The sequence below is a fragment of the Castor canadensis genome, chromosome 11 (genome assembly GCF_047511655.1).
Source record: "Castor canadensis chromosome 11, mCasCan1.hap1v2, whole genome shotgun sequence".
NCBI lineage: Eukaryota > Metazoa > Chordata > Mammalia > Rodentia > Castoridae > Castor > Castor canadensis.
The window spans coordinates 48,627,693-48,634,117 of NC_133396.1; the positions used below are offsets into that span (position 1 = coordinate 48,627,693).

At 33.8% G+C, this 6,425-nt stretch overlaps 1 pseudogene; it reads right to left on the reverse strand.

Moving 5' to 3' along the window:
- Positions 1-3,656: 3,656 nt before the first annotated feature.
- On the reverse strand, positions 3,657-4,600 carry LOC109680872 (olfactory receptor 3A1-like; annotated as a pseudogene).
- Positions 4,601-6,425: the final 1,825 nt, after the last annotated feature.

The window sequence follows — 6,425 nt, forward strand, 5'->3', positions numbered from 1 at the left end:
TTCATCTTCAAGTTTACTTACTTTCTTCTGACATGAACATTTGGCTGTTAAATATATTTTCAATAAAATTTTAGTTTGGAAATTGTATTATTCCTTTTTTAAGAGTTACCATCTTATTGTTTCCATTTCTCTGCTGAGATTTTCATTTATCGAAAACTTTTTTTTCAAGTTAATTTAGGATAATTGTAATAGTTGCTTTAAATCTGCATCTGTTAGTAGCTGTTTCAAAGTTCTAGTTCATCACAACTTTTAGTTGATTTCAGAGTTAGACTTGATTAGTTTTACTTTTTCTAGAAAATTTGTTCCATTTTCTTGGTCTTTTTAGTCTTCATATGGATAATTTGGGTTGTATTCTGGGCATTATGAATATTAAGTTCTGGAGATTCTAGATTTGGTTATTTATTGAATGTTATTTACTATATTCTAGCAGTGAATTGTCTTAGCTAGGCTTAACTATAAACTTCTTTCTTGACTGGTAGCTCTGTTCAAAGTATAAATAGTTTTTCTTTTGCAATGAATATCACATACATTTTACATGTGCTCAACCTTAAGTTTTACTGTGAGGGGGGCACAATTATTACCAATAGGGAAAAAGTTTGGATATACACAAAAAATAAACTCTAAATACATCAAATATTTGACCTAAAAAGAAATGTAAAAGTACTAGGAAGATATTACTGACAGAAATAGCATTTAAATGGAAAAGTTCTTTTTTCTTAGTATGACATAGAACAAGAATGATAAAGTTCATAAAAGTGTGAGACTTAATTTGGACAGTATATGCCCTAATCAAAGTTAAGACAAATGAGAAATTAGGAATTACATTTGCAACATATTTGTAACAAAGTGTTACTATCTTAAAATTTGAATATTCTACTGATCATTATAAAAATTATACAATGTATACATGTGCCAAAACAAGTTAGCCTGTTAATGTTTATAATTTTTATTTATCAGTAAATATAAATTTAGTGACTAAAAATAACATAAAAAAGAGATACTCATAAAAAGAGATTCAAATTAGAGAAAAATCAAATATTTTTTCTAATTTTTAAAATTCAAAAGATAAATTTTTGACATCTAGTGAACGAAGTCAAAGATGTATTCTCACACACTGCCAAGGCAGATATAAAATGGTACACATTTTTTGGCCAAAAGAAAAGAAGAGTACTTACCAATATTTAACTTTTTAACTTTACCCTTTAATTTCTTTTAGCACACATGTGTGTACACTCATCCATACCATAGCCACAGATTGCTTTCATGAATTTAACCAGAGGAAGTTAAGTCAAATGTATGGAAACATACATAAATATCTCTATATTTTTAACAATTGTAAAAATAGAAAATAAACCGCATCAAATCATGTTTAGATGAGTAGATTATAGCTTACACATAAAATGGAATGATATGCAGTTTTCAAAATGGATATGATAGATAGGTTGAAAAAGTAATTATACTTATTAATTTGGACAGAGATAAATACATTAAATTAAAAGTCAATATTATGTTCTGAATGTATATGTCTGTTTTCTTGTCTAGAAAGATAAACACCAAACTATCCATTACAGTTTCTTTTAAAAACGGTATTGTTGTGGCTCTGGTGTCAAAAGGTGGTGATGACATTGTGTTCTGTCTGAACTTTTACAAAATGATATATTTCATGTCTAACGAAAAATTTAAGTTGCAAAGAGATTTCTAGTTTGGAATACAATATAGGAGACAAATTTCTTAAAGATATCTTACCAAATGGAGGATGAACAGAGAGTTGGAATTCATGTTCTAGGTCTTTCTTTGTGATTCTGAACCCAATTGTTCCCTTCCACCTCAGTAATGATGAGATAAACTCACCCCTTGAGGTGTGACATGAATGGTTAGAAGAAGGAAATATAGTAGACTCAAGGATCTTGGATGTAAAGAAGCCTTGTTTTGCTGCACTGGTAAACTCTGATGGGTAGCTGGGGGAAGAAGTGGAAGCTCTGTCAACTTTAACAAAATGATAAAGTCTTTCTATTCACTCAAACAGAACTAGACAGCATGAAATTCTTGATAATTTCCTATGCTTTCTGCCAAGTACAGGCCAAGAGAAGGTGAAAAACTTACTCAAGGTCAAGAACATTGTGGAGGAAATAATTCATGAGGTCATGTCACAGGACTTTCCAACAGTATCTCAAACCCTTGTGGGAATCTCACTCTGTGTATCCCTGAACTTTACCTAATGACTCCAAAGAATCAGGAGAGAACCATTTCTTTCCTGTGTTTTGACACAGTTAGTAGGTGTGACTTCCAAAGCAGGGCATATAAGTTCCCCATTAATCATAAATTTTTATGTTTTTTTCCTTAGCAAAGAGAATGGACTACAATAATGGCTTTAAGGCTGCCAGAACTAGTTGTTGCTGAATGGTATGTAATGGAAAGTGCAAATATGACTTAATTTTATATCTTCTTTAGTTTTTATCAGCCACAAGGCTTCTTATACAATGTTTCCTGTATTTCTCATCTACTACTCAACCTCCATTTGGTCTTCCCCAATACTATTTACTTTCAGCACCACTTTGTGTGCAGTTCAATATTTCTCCCTATTCTCCATCTTATATTTTCACTTTCACACAAATGTTCTACCTCTAATCTTGCTTTCTTCCTTCTTTCACATCTTTTCTTTCTACCTCTCTAACCCTCCTAGTCCTTTCACCCACATCAAATAACACCTGTAAACCAAGCCACAAACAGAGGCTGAAGAAAGTTTTAGAGGAATATATCAAGAAATATCAATGGTATAATAGAGCTCTCAGTAATGGGCAATCAGTCTTAAATATAATGCTGGAAGGAACACTCATCTAAATAATAACTGAACTTAATGTTGGAAAAACAGAAAGATGAGATAATGTTCTAGGTCACAGCCACACTATCCTATTGATAAGGGAAACTTATAACAGGCATTACCATGGCTCACATTTTTAACTATGGATTATCTGAGATAGAAAGTTTGGTGATGAGAAAATTTAGAGGGGAATCTTGTATTAAGTCTCTAAGGATTTTTGAAATATTTAAATAATGTTTATAGTTTGCTGTCTTTACAAAAGATTGGAAGACTAAGGGAAAGGATAGATGAGGTAAATTAACTTTTGCATCATAAAATATGTCACACATATAAATGGCATTTTAACATCTAAAAACAGGTCAATGCAGAGAACAGAGGTATTATGATATTCAGAATTACTAGAGAACATATTACCACATGGATTCTCATTCATCACCTCTGTATTTATGGAATCTTTGTGTCACAAAAGAGGAAAGACCTATGATTTGGCCCAAGGCCTATGTTTTATAAACAAATCAACTGTAAGTGAACTTGAGGAAAAATATGACCTCTCCAGGGGAATGGTTCCTGGGATGCTTCTGGGAACTCAAACTGCAGAGAAGTCACAGTGAATGAAATTGTAATTTTTCAAATGGGTTGGCCTTCTGTAACTTTTATACTATTTCCTAAAACTGGGAAGAGCTTTCTTGGGAGATAACAATTATTATCCAATACAAAAGTTCTCAAACTCAGGGAGATAGAAGCACTTCTGGATCATGGGTCCTAGTCCATAGTTCTATAGTATATTTCCATTAGTTCAGAAAGACAGAGGAAGAAAGGGCTACTTTTGATCTCCTCAAGTCAATGACCACCTCCCAATGATCACTCTCCAGAGGGCATCCTGTACATCAGGTTTCCTGAGGCTATAGATGATTGGGTTCAACATGGGGTTGATGACTGTGTTAAAAATTCCAACAGCTTTATCCTTATCTGAAAGTGTGGCTGAACCTAGATGCATATAGTTAAAAATACCAGTACCATGGAATATGGCAACTACAGTGAGGTGGGAGCCACATGTGGAAAAGGTTTTCTTCCTGCCCTTGACAGAACGGAATTGTGGAACTGCAGCTGCCACATGGGCATAGGAGAAGAAAAAGAACCATTGGGGTACTGGCCATTATGAAATCCACACCAAAGAGCAGCAGCTCATTGAGTTGGGTGCTAGAGCAAGAGAGCTGGAAGAGCTGGGGGAGGTCACAGTAGAAGTGATTGATCACATTGGGACCACAGAAGTTGAGTGTGGATATGGCCACAGTATGGGTTAGGGCACTGACAAAGGAACAAGCCCAAGATATGGCCACCAATATCCTTTGGACTGTCTAGCTCATGCAGGTGCTGTTGGTGAGGGGCCGGCAGATGGCCATAAATCGGTCATAGGCCATGGCTGTCACACAAAGAAGACCACGCCACCCAGAGGTGGAAGAAGAAAAGCTATGTGAGGCAAGCTTCATATGGAACTGTACACTTATGAGACAAGAGACAACTCAACATTGAGGGAATAGTGACACTGATACACCCAACATCCATCACTGATAGGTTTCCCAGGAAGAAGTACATAGGGGTGTGGAGTTTGGGCTCCACCAAGACAGCTGCCAGAATGCTGAGGTTGCCCCCGACTGTGGCCATGTAAGCACAGAAGAAAAGTGCAAAGACAACTAGTTGCAGCTCTGGAGTCTCCACCAATCCAAGAAGGATGAATTTAGTAATAGCTGTTTCATTGGCCCCAGACTTTGGATGCATGAGCTCTTGCAAGGAAAGGTCCAAAGAGAAAAAGAATCAGTCCTCTCAATTACTTTATTTATTCAAGAAAAGGAGATAGAAAAGATATACAATTGGAGTCACCAATGAGTGAAATTAAAATAATAAAGACCAATTATTTAAAGTTAGTTTAATAAGAAAATTTACAGAAATAAGAGAGTACTTGAATGTAAAAATTCAAAGCACACTTTATCACAGGAAAAATTCAGAGTGCAAGCATTTTTATATACCATTGTAATACTACTGGATATCAATGATTAAAAAATGAATAGGTAGCTAGGCAAAATGAAAACAAGAACATCAATAACACACACAAACGTCAATTCTTAAGAAATTAATCTTTTATTTCTTCAAAATAGAGTGCAAAGCCAGAATGTAATGGAACCAATTAGTGCAATGCCTAAAAAGAAAGAAAAGAAAATGTGATACACAAAATATTATAAGTATTCAGCTATCAGTTAAGTCTAAAAATAATTTTGCAATGCAAGAACTCAAGTAGTATTGTTAAAATTAGTCATTATTGAAACGAGAAAGCATTTGAGTTTTTAAGCAGATGGTATTTAAAAAAAAAAAACAAACTTTGCGTTAACCGAGAAAATATAAAGTATACAGTATATGAGCTGCTAGTTAGTTTTAAATATACTTGCCTATCATAATAAGCCTAAAGTATTTGTGGAAGGTATGGGTTTAGAATAAAATGTAAATGTTTTTAAAACTTGAAAAAGTAAAATCATTAAAAATAGCAGGGGGTGAGTATATGGGATGCAGTATAAATGTGCTGATTTTCCCATGTTCTGTTGCCAAGGGCTTAAAGATATCATTTGAATCTAAAAAATCACATTTGTGTAAAAATCAAATAAAATGGATCAAAGACCCTAATAGAACACCTGAAACTGTGACACATAGAGGAAAGCATAAGGGAAACACTTCAAGATATGGGGATAGACAGAGACTTTCTGTATAGGACTCCAATATCTTAGGAAATAAGAGCAAAATTTTACAAATAGGATGGAATCAGATTAAAAAGTATGTGCAGAACAAAAGGAAAAATTACTGGAGTGAAGAGATAGCTTGCACAATGAGAAGAAATCATTACTAGCTATTCATATGACAAGGAAGTAGTGTCCTGAATACATAAAGATCTCAAACAACTGAACTCCAAAATAACAAATAATCCAACTAATAAATTGGCAAGTTAACTGCAAAAACTATATTCAAATGAAGAAGTGAAACACCCAATAAATACATAAAAAATTATTCAACATCCATAGACATCAGGGAAATGAATGACATTGAGGTTCCATTTCACCTCAGTCAGAATGACTATCATCAAGGAAACAAATGAAACAAAAAAAACAAAAACAAATGGTGGCAAGGATGCAGGGAAAAAGAGAACTCATATCCACTGCTGGTGAGAAGGTAAATTATTCCAGCCGCTATGGAAATCGTTATGAAGTTTCATCAAAAAAATTAAAAGCTGAACTCCTATGTGATTCATCCACACCACTTTTGGGTATATTCCCAAAAGAATAAAAGTCAATTCACTACAGAGATACTTTTATATTCATGCTTATCACAGCAGCATACACAATAGCCCAGTTTTGAGCTCAGACCATGTGCCCATTGAGGGAAGAATGGATAAAGAAATATATATATATATATATATATATATATATATATATATTTATAAAATGGGAGTTTTATACAGCCCGTTAAGAAAAATGAAATTATGTCTTTTGCTAGAAAATGAATGAAACTGAATCATCATTTAAAATGAAATAAGCCAGTCCCACCAAGACAAGTATCC